The 18,342-nt window shown below is 45.2% G+C and overlaps 1 protein-coding gene and 61 non-coding genes across 62 annotated transcripts in view; 61 read left to right on the forward strand and 1 right to left on the reverse strand.

The window, feature by feature from the left end:
* The window catches only part of LOC136866853 (dynein axonemal heavy chain 1), a 1,878,455-nt gene that overhangs the window by 1,091,318 nt on the left and 768,795 nt on the right, over nt 1-18,342 (reverse strand). The gene's annotated exons all lie outside the window — the stretch shown is intronic.
* On the forward strand, nt 262-343 carry TRNAS-UGA (transfer RNA serine (anticodon UGA)). Its single transcript has one exon. It is a non-coding gene; the product is annotated as a tRNA-Ser (tRNA).
* Nucleotides 687-768, forward strand: TRNAS-AGA (transfer RNA serine (anticodon UGA)). Its single transcript has one exon. It is a non-coding gene; the product is annotated as a tRNA-Ser (tRNA).
* On the forward strand, nt 961-1,042 carry TRNAS-CGA (transfer RNA serine (anticodon CGA)). The gene has a single exon. It is a non-coding gene; the product is annotated as a tRNA-Ser (tRNA).
* Nucleotides 1,235-1,316, forward strand: TRNAS-AGA (transfer RNA serine (anticodon UGA)). Its single transcript has one exon. It is a non-coding gene; the product is annotated as a tRNA-Ser (tRNA).
* TRNAS-CGA (transfer RNA serine (anticodon CGA)) lies at nt 1,545-1,626 on the forward strand. Its single transcript has one exon. It is a non-coding gene; the product is annotated as a tRNA-Ser (tRNA).
* TRNAS-AGA (transfer RNA serine (anticodon CGA)) lies at nt 1,853-1,934 on the forward strand. Its single transcript has one exon. It is a non-coding gene; the product is annotated as a tRNA-Ser (tRNA).
* Nucleotides 2,477-2,558, forward strand: TRNAS-UGA (transfer RNA serine (anticodon UGA)). The gene has a single exon. It is a non-coding gene; the product is annotated as a tRNA-Ser (tRNA).
* On the forward strand, nt 3,054-3,135 carry TRNAS-UGA (transfer RNA serine (anticodon CGA)). Its single transcript has one exon. It is a non-coding gene; the product is annotated as a tRNA-Ser (tRNA).
* Nucleotides 3,206-3,287, forward strand: TRNAS-UGA (transfer RNA serine (anticodon UGA)). Its single transcript has one exon. It is a non-coding gene; the product is annotated as a tRNA-Ser (tRNA).
* Nucleotides 3,631-3,712, forward strand: TRNAS-UGA (transfer RNA serine (anticodon UGA)). The gene has a single exon. It is a non-coding gene; the product is annotated as a tRNA-Ser (tRNA).
* Nucleotides 3,935-4,016, forward strand: TRNAS-UGA (transfer RNA serine (anticodon UGA)). Its single transcript has one exon. It is a non-coding gene; the product is annotated as a tRNA-Ser (tRNA).
* On the forward strand, nt 4,093-4,174 carry TRNAS-CGA (transfer RNA serine (anticodon CGA)). Its single transcript has one exon. It is a non-coding gene; the product is annotated as a tRNA-Ser (tRNA).
* On the forward strand, nt 4,253-4,331 carry TRNAS-UGA (transfer RNA serine (anticodon AGA)). Its single transcript has one exon. It is a non-coding gene; the product is annotated as a tRNA-Ser (tRNA).
* On the forward strand, nt 4,560-4,641 carry TRNAS-UGA (transfer RNA serine (anticodon CGA)). Its single transcript has one exon. It is a non-coding gene; the product is annotated as a tRNA-Ser (tRNA).
* On the forward strand, nt 4,713-4,794 carry TRNAS-UGA (transfer RNA serine (anticodon UGA)). The gene has a single exon. It is a non-coding gene; the product is annotated as a tRNA-Ser (tRNA).
* Nucleotides 4,865-4,946, forward strand: TRNAS-UGA (transfer RNA serine (anticodon UGA)). The gene has a single exon. It is a non-coding gene; the product is annotated as a tRNA-Ser (tRNA).
* Nucleotides 5,018-5,099, forward strand: TRNAS-UGA (transfer RNA serine (anticodon UGA)). Its single transcript has one exon. It is a non-coding gene; the product is annotated as a tRNA-Ser (tRNA).
* TRNAS-AGA (transfer RNA serine (anticodon UGA)) lies at nt 5,292-5,373 on the forward strand. The gene has a single exon. It is a non-coding gene; the product is annotated as a tRNA-Ser (tRNA).
* TRNAS-UGA (transfer RNA serine (anticodon CGA)) lies at nt 5,444-5,525 on the forward strand. Its single transcript has one exon. It is a non-coding gene; the product is annotated as a tRNA-Ser (tRNA).
* On the forward strand, nt 5,718-5,799 carry TRNAS-AGA (transfer RNA serine (anticodon UGA)). The gene has a single exon. It is a non-coding gene; the product is annotated as a tRNA-Ser (tRNA).
* TRNAS-UGA (transfer RNA serine (anticodon UGA)) lies at nt 6,180-6,261 on the forward strand. Its single transcript has one exon. It is a non-coding gene; the product is annotated as a tRNA-Ser (tRNA).
* TRNAS-UGA (transfer RNA serine (anticodon UGA)) lies at nt 6,454-6,535 on the forward strand. The gene has a single exon. It is a non-coding gene; the product is annotated as a tRNA-Ser (tRNA).
* On the forward strand, nt 6,916-6,997 carry TRNAS-UGA (transfer RNA serine (anticodon AGA)). Its single transcript has one exon. It is a non-coding gene; the product is annotated as a tRNA-Ser (tRNA).
* TRNAS-UGA (transfer RNA serine (anticodon UGA)) lies at nt 7,068-7,149 on the forward strand. The gene has a single exon. It is a non-coding gene; the product is annotated as a tRNA-Ser (tRNA).
* TRNAS-UGA (transfer RNA serine (anticodon UGA)) lies at nt 7,641-7,722 on the forward strand. The gene has a single exon. It is a non-coding gene; the product is annotated as a tRNA-Ser (tRNA).
* TRNAS-UGA (transfer RNA serine (anticodon UGA)) lies at nt 7,799-7,880 on the forward strand. The gene has a single exon. It is a non-coding gene; the product is annotated as a tRNA-Ser (tRNA).
* TRNAS-UGA (transfer RNA serine (anticodon CGA)) lies at nt 7,951-8,032 on the forward strand. Its single transcript has one exon. It is a non-coding gene; the product is annotated as a tRNA-Ser (tRNA).
* TRNAS-UGA (transfer RNA serine (anticodon UGA)) lies at nt 8,255-8,336 on the forward strand. Its single transcript has one exon. It is a non-coding gene; the product is annotated as a tRNA-Ser (tRNA).
* On the forward strand, nt 8,565-8,646 carry TRNAS-UGA (transfer RNA serine (anticodon UGA)). The gene has a single exon. It is a non-coding gene; the product is annotated as a tRNA-Ser (tRNA).
* Nucleotides 8,717-8,797, forward strand: TRNAS-UGA (transfer RNA serine (anticodon UGA)). The gene has a single exon. It is a non-coding gene; the product is annotated as a tRNA-Ser (tRNA).
* Nucleotides 9,288-9,369, forward strand: TRNAS-UGA (transfer RNA serine (anticodon UGA)). The gene has a single exon. It is a non-coding gene; the product is annotated as a tRNA-Ser (tRNA).
* TRNAS-AGA (transfer RNA serine (anticodon AGA)) lies at nt 9,446-9,527 on the forward strand. The gene has a single exon. It is a non-coding gene; the product is annotated as a tRNA-Ser (tRNA).
* Nucleotides 9,994-10,075, forward strand: TRNAS-AGA (transfer RNA serine (anticodon CGA)). Its single transcript has one exon. It is a non-coding gene; the product is annotated as a tRNA-Ser (tRNA).
* On the forward strand, nt 10,304-10,385 carry TRNAS-CGA (transfer RNA serine (anticodon CGA)). The gene has a single exon. It is a non-coding gene; the product is annotated as a tRNA-Ser (tRNA).
* On the forward strand, nt 10,612-10,693 carry TRNAS-CGA (transfer RNA serine (anticodon CGA)). Its single transcript has one exon. It is a non-coding gene; the product is annotated as a tRNA-Ser (tRNA).
* TRNAS-UGA (transfer RNA serine (anticodon UGA)) lies at nt 10,764-10,845 on the forward strand. The gene has a single exon. It is a non-coding gene; the product is annotated as a tRNA-Ser (tRNA).
* On the forward strand, nt 11,189-11,270 carry TRNAS-UGA (transfer RNA serine (anticodon UGA)). The gene has a single exon. It is a non-coding gene; the product is annotated as a tRNA-Ser (tRNA).
* On the forward strand, nt 11,493-11,574 carry TRNAS-UGA (transfer RNA serine (anticodon UGA)). The gene has a single exon. It is a non-coding gene; the product is annotated as a tRNA-Ser (tRNA).
* Nucleotides 11,651-11,732, forward strand: TRNAS-CGA (transfer RNA serine (anticodon CGA)). Its single transcript has one exon. It is a non-coding gene; the product is annotated as a tRNA-Ser (tRNA).
* On the forward strand, nt 11,804-11,885 carry TRNAS-UGA (transfer RNA serine (anticodon UGA)). The gene has a single exon. It is a non-coding gene; the product is annotated as a tRNA-Ser (tRNA).
* On the forward strand, nt 12,115-12,196 carry TRNAS-CGA (transfer RNA serine (anticodon CGA)). Its single transcript has one exon. It is a non-coding gene; the product is annotated as a tRNA-Ser (tRNA).
* On the forward strand, nt 12,423-12,504 carry TRNAS-CGA (transfer RNA serine (anticodon AGA)). Its single transcript has one exon. It is a non-coding gene; the product is annotated as a tRNA-Ser (tRNA).
* On the forward strand, nt 13,005-13,086 carry TRNAS-AGA (transfer RNA serine (anticodon AGA)). The gene has a single exon. It is a non-coding gene; the product is annotated as a tRNA-Ser (tRNA).
* TRNAS-UGA (transfer RNA serine (anticodon UGA)) lies at nt 13,157-13,238 on the forward strand. Its single transcript has one exon. It is a non-coding gene; the product is annotated as a tRNA-Ser (tRNA).
* TRNAS-AGA (transfer RNA serine (anticodon UGA)) lies at nt 13,431-13,512 on the forward strand. Its single transcript has one exon. It is a non-coding gene; the product is annotated as a tRNA-Ser (tRNA).
* TRNAS-UGA (transfer RNA serine (anticodon UGA)) lies at nt 13,893-13,974 on the forward strand. The gene has a single exon. It is a non-coding gene; the product is annotated as a tRNA-Ser (tRNA).
* Nucleotides 14,167-14,248, forward strand: TRNAS-UGA (transfer RNA serine (anticodon UGA)). Its single transcript has one exon. It is a non-coding gene; the product is annotated as a tRNA-Ser (tRNA).
* On the forward strand, nt 14,476-14,557 carry TRNAS-CGA (transfer RNA serine (anticodon UGA)). The gene has a single exon. It is a non-coding gene; the product is annotated as a tRNA-Ser (tRNA).
* Nucleotides 14,784-14,865, forward strand: TRNAS-AGA (transfer RNA serine (anticodon CGA)). Its single transcript has one exon. It is a non-coding gene; the product is annotated as a tRNA-Ser (tRNA).
* Nucleotides 15,408-15,489, forward strand: TRNAS-UGA (transfer RNA serine (anticodon UGA)). The gene has a single exon. It is a non-coding gene; the product is annotated as a tRNA-Ser (tRNA).
* On the forward strand, nt 15,985-16,066 carry TRNAS-UGA (transfer RNA serine (anticodon CGA)). The gene has a single exon. It is a non-coding gene; the product is annotated as a tRNA-Ser (tRNA).
* Nucleotides 16,137-16,218, forward strand: TRNAS-UGA (transfer RNA serine (anticodon CGA)). Its single transcript has one exon. It is a non-coding gene; the product is annotated as a tRNA-Ser (tRNA).
* Nucleotides 16,562-16,643, forward strand: TRNAS-UGA (transfer RNA serine (anticodon UGA)). Its single transcript has one exon. It is a non-coding gene; the product is annotated as a tRNA-Ser (tRNA).
* On the forward strand, nt 16,866-16,947 carry TRNAS-UGA (transfer RNA serine (anticodon UGA)). Its single transcript has one exon. It is a non-coding gene; the product is annotated as a tRNA-Ser (tRNA).
* Nucleotides 17,024-17,105, forward strand: TRNAS-CGA (transfer RNA serine (anticodon CGA)). Its single transcript has one exon. It is a non-coding gene; the product is annotated as a tRNA-Ser (tRNA).
* TRNAS-UGA (transfer RNA serine (anticodon UGA)) lies at nt 17,184-17,262 on the forward strand. The gene has a single exon. It is a non-coding gene; the product is annotated as a tRNA-Ser (tRNA).
* On the forward strand, nt 17,491-17,572 carry TRNAS-UGA (transfer RNA serine (anticodon UGA)). The gene has a single exon. It is a non-coding gene; the product is annotated as a tRNA-Ser (tRNA).
* Nucleotides 17,644-17,724, forward strand: TRNAS-UGA (transfer RNA serine (anticodon UGA)). Its single transcript has one exon. It is a non-coding gene; the product is annotated as a tRNA-Ser (tRNA).
* Nucleotides 17,795-17,876, forward strand: TRNAS-UGA (transfer RNA serine (anticodon UGA)). The gene has a single exon. It is a non-coding gene; the product is annotated as a tRNA-Ser (tRNA).
* TRNAS-UGA (transfer RNA serine (anticodon UGA)) lies at nt 17,948-18,029 on the forward strand. The gene has a single exon. It is a non-coding gene; the product is annotated as a tRNA-Ser (tRNA).
* Nucleotides 18,222-18,303, forward strand: TRNAS-AGA (transfer RNA serine (anticodon AGA)). Its single transcript has one exon. It is a non-coding gene; the product is annotated as a tRNA-Ser (tRNA).

The raw sequence follows: 18,342 nt of genomic DNA on the forward strand, positions 1-18,342 counted from the left end.
TTATCCGCACAGGTTCGAATCCTGTCCGCAGCGACTTTTTAAGGAAGACATTTCCACGGAAATGCCAGATATTCATAATTCGTTACTCACTAACTGCCCAGCTGCTGCTGCGTCCGCGTGGTTAAGTGGTTGGACTAGAAATCCATTGGTTTTTATCCGCACAGGTTCGAATCCTGTCCGCAGCGACTTTTTTAATGAAGACGTTTCCACCGATATAAGTTACTATTGATTCATAATTCCTTACTCACTTATTGCATATCAGCTACGGTGTCCGAGCGGTTAAGGAGTTGGACTTGAAATCCAATGGGTTCTACCCGCACAGGTACGAATCCTGTCCGCAGCGACTGTTTAAGGAAGTCATTTCCACGGAAATGCCAGATATTCATAATTCGTCACTCACTAAATGCCCAGCTGCTGCTGCGTCCGAGTGGTTAAAAAGTTGGACTTGAAATACATGGTTTTTATCCGCACGGGTTCGAATCCTGTCCGCAGCGCCTTTTTTAAGGAAGGCATTTCCACCGATATGCTGAAAATGATAACCTACATCCTGTTTTCCAGTCTTTGACCGGGTAAGGGATGTAATGAATGAAACAGATATAGGCTATTAGTACGATGGGGTCGCAACTCCCAAAGTGTCCACCGATATACTAGTTATTCATAATTCCTTACTCACGTACCGCACAGCAGCTGCGGTGTCCGAGTGGTAAAGGAGTTGGGCTAGAAATCCAATGGGTTCTACCCGCACAGGTTCGAGTCCTGTCCGCAGGGACTTTTTTAAGGAAGGCATTTACACGGATATGCTGAAAATGAAAACCTATATCCTGTTCTCCAGGCTTTGACCCAGTCAGTGATGTAATGAATGAAACAGATATAAGATATTAGTACGATGGGGTCGCCACTACCAAAGTGTCGACCGATATACTAGTTATTCATAATTCCTTACTCACCTGATGCACAACAGCTGCGGTGTCCGAGTGGTTAAGGAGTTGTACTCGAAATCCAATGGGTTCTACCCGCACAGGTTCGAATCCTGTCCGCAGCGACTTTTTTAAGGAAGGCATTTTCACGGATATGCTGAAAATGAAAACCTATATCCTGTTTTCCAGGCTTTGACCCAGTCAGTGATGTAATGAATGAAACAGATATAAGCTATTAGTACGATGGGGTCGCCACTCCCAAAGTGTCGACCGATATACTAGTTATTCATAATTCCTTACTCACTTACCGCACAGCAGCTGCGGTGTCCGAGTAGTTAAGGAGTTGGACTAGAAATCCAATGGGTTCTACCCGCACAGGTTCGAGTCCTGTCCGCAGCGACTTTTTAAGGAAGACATTTCCACGGAAATGCCAGATATTCATAATTCGTTACTCACTAAATGCCCAGCTGCTGCTGTTTCCGAGTGGTTAAAGAGTTGGACTAGAAATCCATTGGTTTTTATCCGCACAGGTTCGAATCCTGACCGCAGCGAATTTTTCAATGAAGACATTTCCACCGATATAAGTTACTATTGATTCATAATTCCATACTCACCTAAGGCACAACAGCTGCGGTGTCCGAGTGGTTAAGGAGTTGGACTCGAAATCCAATGGGATCGACCCGCACAGGTTCGAATCCTGTCCGCAGCGACTTTTTAAGGAAGACATTTCCACGGAAATGCCAGATATTCATAATTCGTTACTCACTAAATGCCCAGCAGCTGCTGAGTCCGAGTGGTTAAAGAGTTGGACTTGAAATCCATGGTTTTTATCCGCACAGGTTCGAATCCTGTCCGCAGCGACTTTTTAAATGAAGCATTTCCACCGATATAAGTTACTATTGATTCATAATTCCTTACCCTCCTAATGCACAACAGCGGGGGTGTCCGAGTGGTTAAGGAGTTGGACTAGAAATCCAATGGGTTCTACCCGCACAGGTTCGAATCCTGTCCGCAGCGACTTTTTTAATGAAGCATTTCCACCGATATAAGTTACTATTGATTCATAATTCCTTACTCTTCTAATGCACAACAGCGGGGGTGTCCGAGTGGTTAAGGAGTTGGACTCGAAATCCAATGGGTTCTACCCGCACAGGTTCGAATACTGACCGCAGCGACTTCTTTAATGAAGCATTTCCACCGATATAAGTTACTATTGATTCATAATTCCTTACTCACCTAATGCACAACAGCGGGGGTGTCCGAGTGGTTAAAGAGTTGGACTTGAAATCCAATGGGATCTACATGCACAGGTACGAATCCTGTCCGCAGCGACTTTTTAAGGAAGATATTTCCACGGAAATGCCAGATAATCATAATTCGTTACTCACTAAATGCCCAGCTGCTGCTCTGTCCGAGTGGTTAAAGAGTTGGACTAGAAATCCATTGGTTTTTTTCCGCACAGGTTCGAATCCTGTCCGCAGCGACCTTCTTAATGAAGACTTTTCCACCGATACAAGTTACTATTGATTCATAATTCCTTACTCACCTAATGCACAACAGCTGTGGTGTCCGAGTGGTTAAGGAGTTGGACTTGAAATCCAATGGGTTCTACCCGCACAGGTTCGAATCCTGTCCGCAGCGACTTTTCGAGGAAGACATTTCCAAAGAAATGCCAGATATTCATAATTCCTTACTCACTTATTGAATATCAGCTGCGGTGTCCGAGCTGTTAAGGAGCTGGACATGAAATCCAATGGGTTCTACACGCACAGGTTCGAATCCTGTCCGAAGCGACTGTTAAAGGAAGACATTTCCACAGAAATAAGAGATATTCATAATTCGTTACTCACTAAATGCCCGGCTGCTGCTGTGTCCGAGTGGTGAAAGAGTTGGACTTGAAATCCATGGTTCTTTTCCGCACAGGTACGAATCCTGTCCGCAGCGACTTTTTTAAGGAAGGCATTTCCACCGATATGCTGAAAATGAAAACCTACATCCTGTTTTCCAGTCTTTGACCGGGTCAGGGATATTATGAATGAAACAGATATAGGCTATTAGTACGATGGGGTCGCCACTCCCAAAGTGTCCACCGATATACTAGTTATTCATAATTCCTTACTCACTTACCGCAGAGCAGCTGGGGTGTCCGAGTAGTTAAGGAGTTGGACTTGAAATCCAATGGGTTCTACCCGCACAGGTTCGAATCCTGTCCGCAGCGACTTTTTGAGGAAGACATTTCCACGGAAATGCCAGATATTCATAAATCCTTACTCACTTATTGCGTATCAGCTGCGTTGTCCGAGCGGTTAAGGAGTTGGACTTGAAATCCAATGGGTTGTACCCGCACAGGTTCGAATCCTGTCCGCAGCGACGGTTAAAGGAGGTCATTTCCACGGAAATGCCAGATATTCATAATTCGTCACTCACTAAATGCCCAGCTGCTACTGCGTCCGAGTAGTTAAAGAGTTGGACTTGAAATCCATGGTTTTTATCCGCACAGGTTCGAATCCTGTCCGCAGCGACTTTTTTAAAGAAGGCATTTCCACCGATATGCTGAAAATGAAAACCTACATCCTGTTTTCCAGTCTTTGACCGGGTCAGGGATGTAATGAATGAAACAGATATAGGGTATTAGTACGATGGGGTCGCCACTCCCAAAGTGTCCACCGATATACTAGTTATTCATAATTCCTTACTCACTCACCGCACAGCAGCTGCGGTGTCCGAGTGGCTAAGGAGTTGGACTTGAAATCCAGTGGGTTCTACCCGCACAGGTTCGAATCCTGTCCGCAGCGACTTTTTAAGGAAGACATTTCCACGGAGATGCCAGATATTCATAAGTCGTTACACACTGAATGTCCAGTTGCTGCTGTGACCGAGTGGTTAAAGAGTTGGACTAGAAATCAATTGGTTTTTATCCGCACAGGTTGGAATCCTGTCCGCAGCGACTTTTTGAGGAAGACATTTCCACGGAAATGCCAGATATTCATAATTCCTTACTCACTTATTGCATATCAGCTGCGGTGTCTGAGCGGTTAGGGAGTTGGACTTGAAATCCAATGGGTTCTACCCGCACAGGTTCGAATCCTGTCCGCAGCGACTTTTTCAATGAAGACATTTCCACCGATATAAGTTACTATTGATTCATAATTCCTTACTCACCGAATGTACAACAGCTGCGGTGTCCGAGTGGTTAAGGAGTTGGACTCGAAATCCAATGGGTTCTACCCGCACAGGTTCGAATCCTGTTCGCAGCGACTTTTTTAATGAAGTTTTTCCACCGATATAAGTTACTATTGATTCATAATTCCTTACTCTCCTAACGCACAACAGAGGGAGTGTCCGAGTGGTTAAGGAGTTGGACTTGAAATCCAATGGGTTCTACCCGCACAGGTTCGAATCCTGTCCGCAGCGACTTTTTAAGGAAGATATTTCCACGGAAATGCCAGATAATCATAATTCGTTACTCAGTAAATGCCCAGCTGCTGCTCTGTCCGAGTGGTTAAAGAGTTGGACTAGAAATCCGTTGGTTTTTATCCGCACAGGTTCGAATCCTGTCCGCAGCTACTTTTTTAATGAAGACATTTCCACCGATACAAGTTACTATTGATTGATATTTCCTTTCTCACATAATGCACAACAGCTGTGGTGTCCGAGTGGTGAAGGGGTTGGACTTGAAATCCAATGGGTTCTACCCGCACAGGTTCGAATCCTGACCGCAGCGACTTTTTGAGGAACACATTTAAAAAGGAAATGCCAGATATTCATAACTCCTTACTCACTTATTGCATACCAGCTGCGGTGTCCGAGCTGTTAAGGAGTTGGACTTGAAATCCAATGGGTTCTACCCGCACAGGTTCGAATCCTGTCCGAAGCGACTGTTTAAGGAAGACATTTCCACAGAAATGCCAGATATTCATAATTCGTTACTCACTAAATGCCCGGCTGCTGCTGTGTCCGAGTGGTGAAGGAGTTGGACTTGAAATCCAATGGGTTCTACCCGCACAGGTTCGAATCCTGTCCGCAGCGACTTTTTTAAGGAAGGCATTTCCACGGATATGCTCGATATTCATAACTCCTTACTCACTTAATGCATATCAGCTGCGGTGTCCGAGCGGTTAAGGAGTTGGACTTGAAATCCAATGGGTTCTACCCGCACTGGTTCGAATCCTGTCCGCAGCGACTTTTTTAAGGAAGGCATTTCCACGGATATGCTGAAAATGAAAACCTACATCCTGTTTTCCAGGCTTTGACCCAGTCAGGGATGTAATGAATGAAACAGATATAAGATATTAGTGCGATGGGGTCGCCACTCCCAAAGTGTCGACCGATATACTAGTTATTCATAATTCCTTACTCACTTACCGCAGAGCAGCTGCGGTGTCCGAGTGGTTAAGGAGTTGGACTAGAAATCCATTGGTTTTTATCTACACAGGTTCGAATCCTGTCCGCAGCGACTTTTTAAGGAAGACATTTCCACGGAAATGCTCGATATTCATAACTCCTTACTCACTTAATGCATATCAGCTGCGGTGTCCGAGCGGTTAAGGAGTTGGACTTGAAATCCAATGGGTTCTACCCGCACAGGTTCGAATCCTGTCCGCAGCGACTTTTTTAAGGAAGGCATTTCCACGGATATGCTGAAAATGAAAACCTACATCCTGTTTTCCAGGCTTTGACCCAGTCAGGGATGTAATGAATGAAACAGATATAAGCTATTAGTGCGATGGGGTCGCCACTCCCAAAGTGTCGACCGATATACTAGTTATTCATAATTCCTTACTCACTTACCGCACAGCTGCTGCGGTGTCCGAGTGGTTAAGGAGTTGGACTAGAAATACAATGGGTTCTACCCGCACAGGTTCGAGTCCCGTCCGCAGCGACTTTTTAAGGAAGACATTTCCACGGAAATGCCAGATATTCATAATTCGTTACTCACTAAATGCCCAGTTGCTGCTGCGTCCGAGTGGTTAAAGAGTTGGACTAGAAATCCATTGGTTTTTATCCGCACAGGTTCGAATCCTGACCGCAGTGACATTTTAACGAAAACATTTCCACGGAATTGCTAGATATTCATAACTCCTTACTCACTTAATGCATATCAGCTGCGGTGTCCGAGCGGTTAAGAAGTTGGACATGAAATCCAATGGGTTCTACCAGCACATGTTCGAATCCTGTCCGCAGCGAATTTTTCAATGAAGACATTTCCACCGATACAAGTTACTATTGACTCATAATTCCTTACTCACCTAACGCACAACAGCTGCGGTGTCCGAGTGGTTAAGGAGTTGGACTTGAAATCCAATGGGTTCTACCCGCACAGGTTCGAATCCTGTCCGCAGCGACTGTTTTAAGGAAGGCATTTCCACCGATATGCTGAAAATGAAAACCTACATCCTGTTTTCCTGTCTTTGACCGGGTCAGGGATGTTATGAATGAAACAGATATAAGCTATTAGTACGATGGGGTCGCCACTCCCAAAGTGTCCACCGATATACTAGTTATTCATAATTCCTTACTCACTTACCGCAGAGCAGCTGCGGGGTCCGAGTGGTTAAGGAGTTGGACTTGAAATCCAATGGGTTCTACCCGCACAGGTTCGAATCCTGCCCGCAGCGACTTTTTAAGGAAGACATTTCCACGGAAATGCCAGATATTCATAATTCGTTACTCACTAAATGCCCAGTTGCTGCTGCGTCCGAGTGGTTAAAGAGTTGGACTAGAAATCCATTGGTTTTTATCCGCACAGGTTCGAATCCTGTCCGCAGCGACTTTTTAAGGAAGACATTTCCACGGAAATGCCAGATTTTCATAATTCGTTACTCACAAACTGCCCTGCTGCTGCTGCGTCCGCGTGGTTAAGTGGTTGGACTAGAATTCCATTGGTTTTTATCCGCACAGGTTCGAATCCTGTCCGCAGCGACTTTTTTAATGAAGACGTTTCCACCGATATAAGTTACTATTGATTCATAATTCCTTACTCACCTAATGCACAACAGCTGGGGTGTCCGAGTGGTTAAGGAGTTGGACTTGAAATCCAATGGGTTCTACCCGCACAGGTTCGAATCCTGTCCGCAGCGACTTTTTGAGGAAGACATTTCCACGGAAATGCCAGATATTCATAACTCCTTACTCACTTATTGCATATCAGCTGCGGTGTCCGAGCGGTTAAGGAGTTGGACTTGAAATCCAATGGGTTGTACCCGCACAGGTTCGAATCCTGTCCGTAGCGACGGTTTAAGGAGGTCATTTCCACGGAAATGCCAGATATTCATAAGTCGTTACACACGAAATGCCCAGTTGTTGCTGTGACCGAGTGGTTAAAGATTTGGACTAGAAATCCATTGGTTTTTATCCGCACAGGTTCGAATCCTGTCCGCAGCGACTTTTTAAGGAAGACATTTCCACGGAAATACCAGATATTCGTAATTTGTTACTCACTAAATGCCAGCTGCTGTGTCCGTGTGGTTAAAGAGTTGGACTTGAAATCCATGGTTTTTATCCGCACAGGTACGAATCCTGTCAGCAGCGACTCTTTTAAGGAAGGCATTTCCACCGATATGCTGAAAATGAAAACCTACATCCTGTTTTCCAGTCTTTGACCGGGTCAGGGATATTATGAATGAAACAGATATAGGCTATTAGTACGATGGGGTCGCCACTCCCAAAGTGTCCACCGATATACTAGTTATTCATAATTCCTTACTCACTCACCGCACAGCAGCTGCGGTGTCCGAGTGGTTAAGGAGTTGGGCTTGAAATCCAATGGGTTGTACCCGCGCAGGTTCGAATCCTGTCCGCAGCGACTTTTTAAATGAAGACATTTCCACCGATATAAGTTACTATTGATTCATAATTCCTTACTCACCTAATGCACAACAGCTGGGGTGTCCGTGTGGTTAAGGAGTTGGACTTGAAATCCAATGGGTTCAACCCGCACAGGTTCGAATCCTGTCCGCAGCGACTTTTTGAGGAAGACAGTTCCACGGAAATGCCAGATATTCATAACTCCTTACTCACTTATTGCATATCAGCTACGGTGTCCGAGCGGTTAAGGAGTTGGACTTGAAATCCAGTGGGTTCTACCCGCACAGGTTCGAATCCTGTCCGCAGCGACTTTTTAAGGAAGACATTTCCACGGAAATGCAAGATATTCATAAGTCGTTACTCACTAAATGCCCAGTTGCTGCTGTGACCGAGTGGTTAAAGAGTTGGACTAGAAATCCATTGGTTTTTATCCACACAGGTTCGAATCCTGTCCGCAGCGACTTTTTAAGGAAGACATTTCCACGGAAATGCTCGATATTCATAACTCCTTACTCACTTATTGCATGTCAGCTACGGTGTCCGAGCGGTTAAGGAGTTGGACTTGAAATCCAGTGGGTTCTACCCGCACAGGTTCGAATCCTGTCCGCAGCGACTTTTTAAGGAAGACATTTCCACGGAAATGCCAGATATTCATAATTCGTTACTCACAAACTGCCCAGCTGCTGCTGCGTCCGCGTGGTTAAGTGGTTGGACTAGAAATCCATTGGTTTTTATCCGCACAGGTTCGAATCCTGTCCGCAGCGACTTTTTTAATGAAGACGTTTCCACCGATATAAGTTACTATTGATTCATAATTCCTTACTCACCTAATGCACAACAGCTGGGGTGTCCGAGTGGTTAAGGAGTTGGACTTGAAATCCAATGGGTTCTACCCGCACAGGTTCGAATCCTGTCCGCAGCGACTTTTTGAGGAAGACATTTCCACGGAAATGCCAGATATTCATAACTCCTTACTCACTTATTGCATATCAGCTGCGGTGTCCGAGCGTTAAGGAGTTGGACTTGAAATCCAATGGGTTGTACCCGCACAGGTTCGAATCCTGTCCGTAGCGACGGTTTAAGAAGGTCATTTCCACGGAAATGCCAGATATTCATAATTCGTCACTCACTAATTGCCCAGCTGCTGCTGCGTCCGAGTGGTTAAAGAGTTGGACTTGAAATCCATGGTTTTTATCCGCACAGGTTCGAATCCTGTCCGCAGCGACTTTTTAAGGAAGACATTTCCACGGAAATACCAGATATTCATAATTTGTTACTCACTAAATGCCAGCTGCTGTGTCCGTGTGGTTAAAGAGTTGGACTTGAAATCCATGGTTTTTATCCGCACAGGTACGAATGCTGTCCGCAGCGACTCTTTTAAGGAAGGCATTTCCACCGATATGCTGAAAATGAAAACCTACATCCTGTTTTCCAGTCTTTGACCGGGTGAGGGATGTTATGAATGAAACAGATATAGGCTATTAGTACGATGGGGTCGCCACTCCCCAAGTGTCCACCGATATACTAGTTATTCATAATTCCTTACTCACTCACCGCACAGCAGCTGCGGTGTCCGAGTGGTTAAGGAGTTGGGCTTGAAATCCAATGGGTTGTACCCGCGCATGTTCGAATCCTGTCCGCAGCGACTTTTTAAATGAAGACATTTCCACCGATATAAGTTACTATTGATTCATAATTCCTTACTCACCTAATGCACAACAGCTGGGGTGTCCGAGTGGTTAAGGAGTTGGACTAGAAATCCAATGGGTCCTACCCGCACAGGTTCGAGTCCTGTCCGCAGCGACTTTTTTAAGGAAGGCATTTACACGGATATGCTGAAAATGAAAACCTATATCCTGTTTTCCAGGCTTTGACCCAGTCAGTGATGTAAGGAATGAAACAGATATAAGCTATTAGTACGATGAGGTCGCCACTCGCAAAGTGTCGACCGATATACTAGTTATTCATAATTCCTTACTCACCTGTTGAACAACAGCTGCGGTGTCCGAGTGGTTAAGGAGTTGTACTCGAAATCCAATGGGTTCTACCCGCACATTTTCGTATCCTGTCCGCAGCGACTTTTTTAAGGAAGGCATTTCCGCGGATATGCTGAAAATGAAAACCTATATCCTGTTTTCCAGGCTTTGACCCAGTCAGTGATGTAATGAATGAAACAGATATAAGCTATTAGTACGATGGGGTCGCCACTCCCAAAGTGTCGACCGATATACTAGTTATTCATAATTCCTTACTCACTTACCGCACAGCAGCTGCGCTGTCCGAGTGTTTAAGGAGTTGGTCTAGAAATCCAATGGTTTCTACCCGCACAGGTTCGAGTCCTGTCCGCAGCGACTTTTTAAGGAAGACATTTCCACGGAAATGCCAGATATTCATAATTCGTTACTCACTAAATGCCCAGCTGCTGCTGTTTCCGAGTGGTTAAAGAGTTGGACTATAAATCCATTGGTTTTTATCCGCACAGGTTCGAATCCTGACCGCAGCGAATTTTTCAATGAAGACATTTCCACGGATATAAGTTACTATTGATTCATAATTCCATACTCACCTAACGCACAACAGCTGCGGTGTCCGAGTGGTTAAGGAGTTGGACTCGAAATCCAATGGGATCTACCCGCACAGGTTCGAATCCTGTCCGCAGCGACTTTTTAAGGAAGACATTTCCACGGAAATGCCAGATATTCATAATTCGTTACTCACTAAATGCCCAGCAGCTGCTGAGTCCGAGTGGTTAAAGAGTTGGACTTGAAATCCATGGTTTTTATCCGCACAGGTTCGAATCCTGTCCGCAGCGACTTTTTTAATGAAGCATTTCCACCGATATAAGTTACTATTGATTCATAATTCCTTACTCTCCTAATGCACAACAGCGGGGGTGTCCGAGTGCTTAAGGAGTTGGACTCGAAATCCAATGGGTTCTACCCGCACAGGTTCGAATCCTGTCCGCAGCGACTTTTCGAGGAAGACATTTCCACGGAAATGCCAGATGTTCATAAATCCTTACTCACTTATTCCGTATCAGCTGCGTTGTCCGAGCGGTTAAGGAGTTGGACTTGAAATCCAATGGGTTGTTCCCGCACAGGTTCGAAACCTGTCCGCAGCGACGGTTAAAGGAGGTCATTTCCACGGAAATGCCAGATATTCATAATTCGTCACTCACTAAATGCCCAGCTGCTACTGCGTCCGAGTAGTTAAAGAGTTGGACTTGAAATCCATGTTTTTTATCCGCACAGGTTCGAATCCTGTCCGCAGCGGCTTTTTTAAAGAAGGCATTTCCACCGATATGCTGAAAATGAAAACCTACATCCTGTTTTCCAGTCTTTGACCGGGTCAGGGATGTAATGAATGAAACAGATATAGGGTATTAGTACGATGGGTTCGCCACTCCCAAAGTGTCCACCGATATACTAGTTATTCATAATTCCTTACTCACTCGCCGCACAGCAGCTGCGGTGTCCGAGTGGCTAAGGATTTGGACTTGAAATCCAATGGGATCTACCCGCACAGGTTCGAATCCTGTCCGCAGCGACTTTTTAAGGAAGACATTTCCACGGAGATGCCAGATATTCATAAGTCGTTACACACTAAATGCCCAGTTGCTGCTGTGACCGAGTGGTTAAAGAGTTGGACTAGAAATCCATTGGTTTTTATCCGCACAGGTTCGAATCCTGTCCGCAGCGACTTTTTGAGGAAGATATTTCCACGGAAATGCCAGATATTCATAATTCCTTACTCACTTATTGCATATCAGCTGCGGTGTCTGAGCGGTTAGGGAGTTGGACTTGAAATCCAATGGGTTCTACCCGCACAGGTTCGAATCCTGTCCGCAGCGACTTCTTCAATGAAGACATTTCCACCGATATAAGTTACTATTGATTCATAATTCCTTACTCACCGAATGCACAACTGCTGCGGTGTCCGAGTGGTTAAGGAGTAGGACTCGAAATCCAATGGGTTCTACCCGCACAGGTTCGAATCCTGACCGCAGCGACTTTTTGAGGAAGACATTTAAAAAGGAAATGCCAGATATTCATAACTCCTTACTCACTTATTGCATATCAGCTGCGGTGTCCGAGCTGTTAAGGAGTTGGACTTGAAATCCAATGGTTTTTATCCGCACAGGTTCGAATCCTGTCCGCAGCTACTTCTTTAATGAAGACGTTTCCACGGAAATGCCAGATATTCATAATTCGTTACTCACTAAATGCCCAGCTGCTGCTGTTTCCGAGTGGTTAAAGAGTTGGACTAGAAATCCATTGGTTTTTATCCGCACAGGTTCGAATCCTGACCGCAGCGAATTTTTCAATGAAGACTTTTCCACCGATATAAGTTACTATTGATTCATAATTCCATACTCACCTAACGCACAACAGCTGCGGTGCCCGAGTGGTTAAGGAGTTGGACTCGAAATCCAATGGGATCTACCCGCACAGGTTCGAATCCTGTCCGCAGCGACTTTTTAAGGAAGACATTTCCACGGAAATGCCAGATATTCATAATTCGTTACTCACTAAATGCCCAGCAGATGCTGAGTCCGAGTGGTTGAAGAGTTGGACTTGAAATCCATGGTTTTTATCCGCACAGGTTCGAATCCTGTCCGCAGCGACTTTTTTAATGAAGCATTTCCACCGATATTAGTTACTATTGATTCATAATTCCTTACTCTCCTAATGCACAACAGCGGGGGTGTCCGAGTGGTTAAGTAGTTGGACTCGAAATCCAATGGGTTCTACCCGCACAGGTTCGAATCCTGTCCGCAGCGACTTTTTTAATGAAGCATTTCCACCGATTTAAGTTACTATTGATTCATAATTCCTTACTCTCCTAATGCGCAACAGCGGGGGTGTCCGAGTGGTTAAGGAGTTGGACTTGAAATCCAATGGGTTCTACCCGCACAGGTACGAATCCTGTCCGAAGCGACTGTTTAAGGAAGACATTTCCACAGAAATGCCAGATATTCATAATTCGTTACTCACTGAATGCCCGGCTGCTGCTGTGTCCGAGTGGTGAAAGAGTTGGACTTGAAATCCATGGTTCTTTTCCGCACAGGTACGAATCCTGTCCGCAGCGACTTTTTTAAGGAAGGCATTTCCACCGATATGCTGAAAATGAAAACCTACATCCTGTTTTCCAGTCTTTGACCGGGTCAGGGATGTTATGAATGAAACAGATATAGGCTATTAATACGATGGGGTCGCCACACCCAAAGTGTCCACCGATATACTAAGTATTCATAATTCCTTACTCACTTACCGCAGAGCAGCTGCGGTGTCCGAGTGGTTAAGGAGTTGGACTAGAAATCCATTGGTTTTTATCCACACAGGTTCGAATCCTGTCCGCAGCGTCTCTTTAAGGAAGACATTTCCACGGAAATGCTCGATATTCATAACTCCTTACTCGCTTAATGCATATCAGCTGTGGTGTCCGAGCGGTTAAGGAGTTGGACTTGAAATCCAATGGGTTCTACTCGCACAGCTTCGAATCCTGTCCGCAGCGACTTTTTTAAGGAAGGCATTTCCACGGATATGCTGAAAATGAAAACCTACATCCTGTTTTCCAGGCTTTGACCCAGTCAGGGATGTAATGAATGAAACAGATATAAGCTATTAGTGCGATGGGGTCGCCACTCCCAAAGTGTCGACCGATATACTAGTTATTCATAATTCCTTACTCACTTACCGCACAGCAGCTGCGGTGTCCGAGTGGTTAAGGAGTTGGACTAGAAATCCAATGGGTTATACCCGCACAGGTTCGAGTCCTGTCCGCAGCGACTTTTTAAGGAAGACATTTCCTCGGAAATGCCAGATATTCATAATTCGTTACTCACTAAATGCCCAGCTGCTGCTGTTTCCGAGTGGTTAAAGAGTTGGACTAGAAAACCACTGGTTTTTATCCGCACAGGTTCGAATCCTGACCGCAGTGACATTTTAAGGAAGACATTTCCACGGAAATGCTAGATATTCATAACTCCTTACTCACTTAATGCATATCAGCTGCGGTGTCCGAGCGGTTAAAAAGTTGGACATGAAATCCAATGGGTTCTACCAGCACATGTTCGAATCCTGTCCGCAGCGAATTTTTCAATGAAGACATTTCCACCGATACAAGTTACTATTGATTCATAATTCCTTACTCACCTAACGCACAACAGCTGCGGTGTCCGAGTGGTTAAGGAGTTGGACTTGAAATCCAATGGGTTCTACCCGCACAGGTTCGAATCCTGTCCGCAGCGACATTTTTAAGGAAGGCATTTCCACCGATATGCTGAAAATGAAAACCTACATCCTGTTTTCCAGTCTTTGACCGGGTCAGGGATGTTATGAATGAAACAGATATAAGCTATTAGTACGATGGGGTCGCCACTCCCAAAGTGTCCACCGATATACTAGTTATTCATAATTCCTCACTCACTCACCGCACAGCAGCTGCGGTGTCCGAGCGGTTAAGGAGTTGGACTTGAAATCCAATGGGTTCTACCCGCACGGGTTCGAATCCTGTCCGCAGCGACTTTTAAGGAAGACATTTCCACGGAAATGCCAGATATTCATAATTCGTTACTCACAAACTGCCCAGCTGCTGCTGCGTCCGCGTGGTTAAGTGGTTGGACTAGAAATCCATTGGTTTTTATCCGCACAGGTTCGAATCCTGTGAGAAGCGACTTTTTTAATGAAGACATTTCCACCGATATAAGTTACTATTGATTCATAATTCCATACTCACCTAAGGCACAACAGCTGCGGTGTCCGAGTGGTTAAGGAGTTGGACTCGAAATCCAATGGGATCTACCCGCACAGGTTCGAATCCTGTCCGCAGCGACTTTTTAAGGAAGACATTTCCACGGAAATGCCAGATATTCATAATTCGTTACTCACTAAATGCCCAGCAGCTGCTGAGTCCGAGTGGTTAAAGAGTTGGACTTGAAATCCATGGTTTTTATCCGCACAGGTTCGAATCCTGTCCGCAGCGACTTTTTAAATGAAGCATTTCCACCGATATAAGTTACTATTGATTCATAATTCCTTACCCTCCTAATGCACAACAGCGGGGGTGTCCGAGTGGTTAAGGAGTTGGACTAGAAATCCAATGGGTTCTACCCGCACAGGTTCGAATCCTGTCCGCAGCGACTTTTTTAATGAAGCATTTCCACCGATATCAGTTACTATTGATTCATAATTCCTTACTCTTCTAATGCACAACAGCGGGGGTGTCCGAGTGGTTAAGGAGTTGGACTCGAAATCCAATGGGTTCTACCCGCACAGGTTCGAATACTGACCGCAGCGACTTTTTTAATGAAGCATTTCCACCGATATAAGTTACTATTGATTCATAATTCCTTACTCACCTAATGCACAACAGCGGGGGTGTCCGAGTGGTTAAAGAGTTGGACTTGAAATCCAATGGGATCTACATGCACAGGTACGAATCCTGTCCGCAGCGACTTTTTAAGGAAGATATTTCCACGGAAATGCCAGATAATCATAATTCGTTACTCACTAAATGCCCAGCTGCTGCTCTGTCCGAGTGGTTAAAGAGTTGGACTAGAAATCCATTGGTTTTTTTCCGCACAGGTTCGAATCCTGTCCGCAGCGACCTTCTTAATGAAGACTTTTCCACCGATACAAGTTACTATTGATTCATAATTCCTTACTCACCTAATGCACAACAGCTGTGGTGTCCGAGTGGTTAAGGAGTTGGACTTGAAATCCAATGGGTTCTACCCGCACAGGTTCGAATCCTGTCCGCAGCGACTTTTTGAGGAAGACATTTCCACGGAAATGCCAGATATTCATAAATCCTTACTCACTTATTGAATATCAGCTGCGGTGTCCGAGCTGTTAAGGAGCTGGACATGAAATCCAATGGGTTCTACACGCACAGGTTCGAATCCTGTCCGAAGCGACTGTTAAAGGAAGACATTTCCACAGAAATGAGAGATATTCATAATTCGTTACTCACTAAATGCCCGGCTGCTGCTGTGTCCGAGTGGTGAAAGAGTTGGACTTGAAATCCATGGTTCTTTTCCGCACAGGTACGAATCCTGTCCGCAGCGACTTTTTTAAGGAAGGCATTTCCACCGATATGCTGAAAATGAAAACCTACATCCTGTTTTCCAGTCTTTGACCGGGTCAGGGATATTATGAATGAAACAGATATAGGCTATTAGTACGATGGGGTCGCCACTCCCAAAGTGTCCACCGATATACTAGTTATTCATAATTCCTTACTCACTTACCGCAGAGCAGCTGGGGTGTCCGAGTGGTTAAGGAGTTGGACTTGAAATCCAATGGGTTCTATCCGCACAGGTTCGAATCCTGTCCGCAGCGACTTTTTGAGGAAGACATTTCCACGGAAATGCCAGATATTCATAAATCCTTACTCACTTATTGCGTATCAGCTGCGTTGTCCGAGCGGTTAAGGAGTTGGACTTGAAATCCAATGGGTTGTACCCGCACAGGTTCGAATCCTGTCCGCAGCGACGGTTAAAGGAGGTCATTTCCACGGAAATGCCAGATATTCATAATTCGTCACTCACTAAATGCCCAGCTGCTACTGCGTCCGAGTAGTTAAAGAGTTGGACTTGAAATCCATGGTTTTTATCCGCACAGGTTCGAATCCTGTCCGCAGCGACTTTTTTAAAGAAGGCATTTCCACCGATATGCTGAAAATGAAAACCTACATCCAGTTTTCCAGTCTTTGACCGGGTCAGGGATGTAATGAATGAAACAGATATAGGGTATTAGTACGATGGGGTCGCCACTCCCAAAGTGTCCACCGATATACTAGTTATTCATAATTCCTTACTCACTCACCGCACAGCAGCTGCGGTGTCCGAGTGGCTAAGGAGTTGGACTTGAAATCCAGTGGGTTCTACCCGCACAGGTTCGAATCCTGTCCGCAGCGACTTTTTAAGGAAGACATTTCCACGGAGATGCCAGATATTCATAAGTCGTTACACACTGAATGTCCAGTTGCTGCTGTGACCGAGTGGTTAAAGAGTTGGACTAGAAATCAATTGGTTTTTATCCGCACAGGTTGGAATCCTGTCCGCAGCGACTTTTTGAGGAAGACATTTCCACGGAAATGCCAGATATTCATAATTCCTTACTCACTTATTGCATATCAGCTGCGGTGTCTGAGCGGTTAGAGAGTTGGACTTGAAATCCAATGGGTTCTACCCGCACAGGTTCGAATCCTGTCCGCAGCGACTTCTTCAATGAAGACATTTCCACCGATATTAGTTACTATTGATTCATAATTCCTTACTCACCGAATGTACAACAGCTGCGGTGTCCGAGTGGTTAAGGAGTTGGACCCGAAATCCAATGGGTTCTACCCGCACAGGTTCGAATCCTGTTCGCAGCGACTTTTTTAATGAAGCATTTCCACCGATATAAGTTACTATTGATTCATAATTCCTTACTCTCCTAACGCACAACAGAGGGAGTGTCCGAGTGGTTAAGGAGTTGGACTTGAAATCCAATGGGTTCTACCCGCACAGGTTCGAATCCTGTCCGCAGCGACTTTTTAAGGAAGATATTTCCACGGAAATGCCAGATAATCATAATTCGTTACTCAGTAAATGCCCAGCTGCTGCTCTGTCCGAGTGGTTAAAGAGTTGGACTAGAAATCCGTTGGTTTTTATCCGCACAGGTTCGAATCCTGTCCGCAGCTACTTTTTTAATGAAGACATTTCCACCGATACAAGTTACTATTGATTGATATTTCCTTTCTCACATAATGCACAACAGCTGTGGTGTCCGAGTGGTGAAGGGGTTGGACTTGAAATCCAATGGGTTCTACCCGCACAGGTTCGAATCCTGACCGCAGCGACTTTTTGAGGAACACATTTAAAAAGGAAATGCCAGATATTCATAACTCCTTACTCACTTATTGCATACCAGCTGCGGTGTCCGAGCTGTTAAGGAGTTGGACTTGAAATCCAATGGGTTCTACCGCACAGGTTCGAATCCTGTCCGAAGCGACTGTTTAAGGAAGACATTTCCACAGAAATGCCAGATATTCATAATTCGTTACTCACTAAATGCCCGGCTGCTGCTGTGTCCGAGTGGTGAAGGAGTTGGACTTGAAATCCAATGGGTTCTACCCGCACAGGTTCGAATCCTGTCCGCAGCGACTTTTTTAAGGAAGGCATTTCCACGGATATGCTCGATATTCATAACTCCTTACTCACTTAATGCATATCAGCTGCGGTGTCCGAGCGGTTAAGGAGTTGGACTTGAAATCCAATGGGTTCTACCCGCACTGGTTCGAATCCTGTCCGCAGCGACTTTTTTAAGGAAGGCATTTCCACGGATATGCTGAAAATGAAAACCTACATCCTGTTTTCCAGGCTTTGACCCAGTCAGGGATGTAATGAATGAAACAGATATAAGATATTAGTGCGCTGGGGTCGCCACTCCCAAAGTGTCGACCGATATACTAGTTATTCATAATTCCTTACTCACTTACCGCAGAGCAGCTGCGGTGTCCGAGTGGTTAAGGAGTTGGACTAGAAATCCATTGGTTTTTATCTACACAGGTTCGAATCCTGTCCGCAGCGACTTTTTAAGGAAGACATTTCCACGGAAATGCTCGATAT

This window comes from Anabrus simplex, chromosome 3 (assembly GCF_040414725.1).
Source record: "Anabrus simplex isolate iqAnaSimp1 chromosome 3, ASM4041472v1, whole genome shotgun sequence".
Lineage (NCBI taxonomy): Eukaryota > Metazoa > Arthropoda > Insecta > Orthoptera > Tettigoniidae > Anabrus > Anabrus simplex.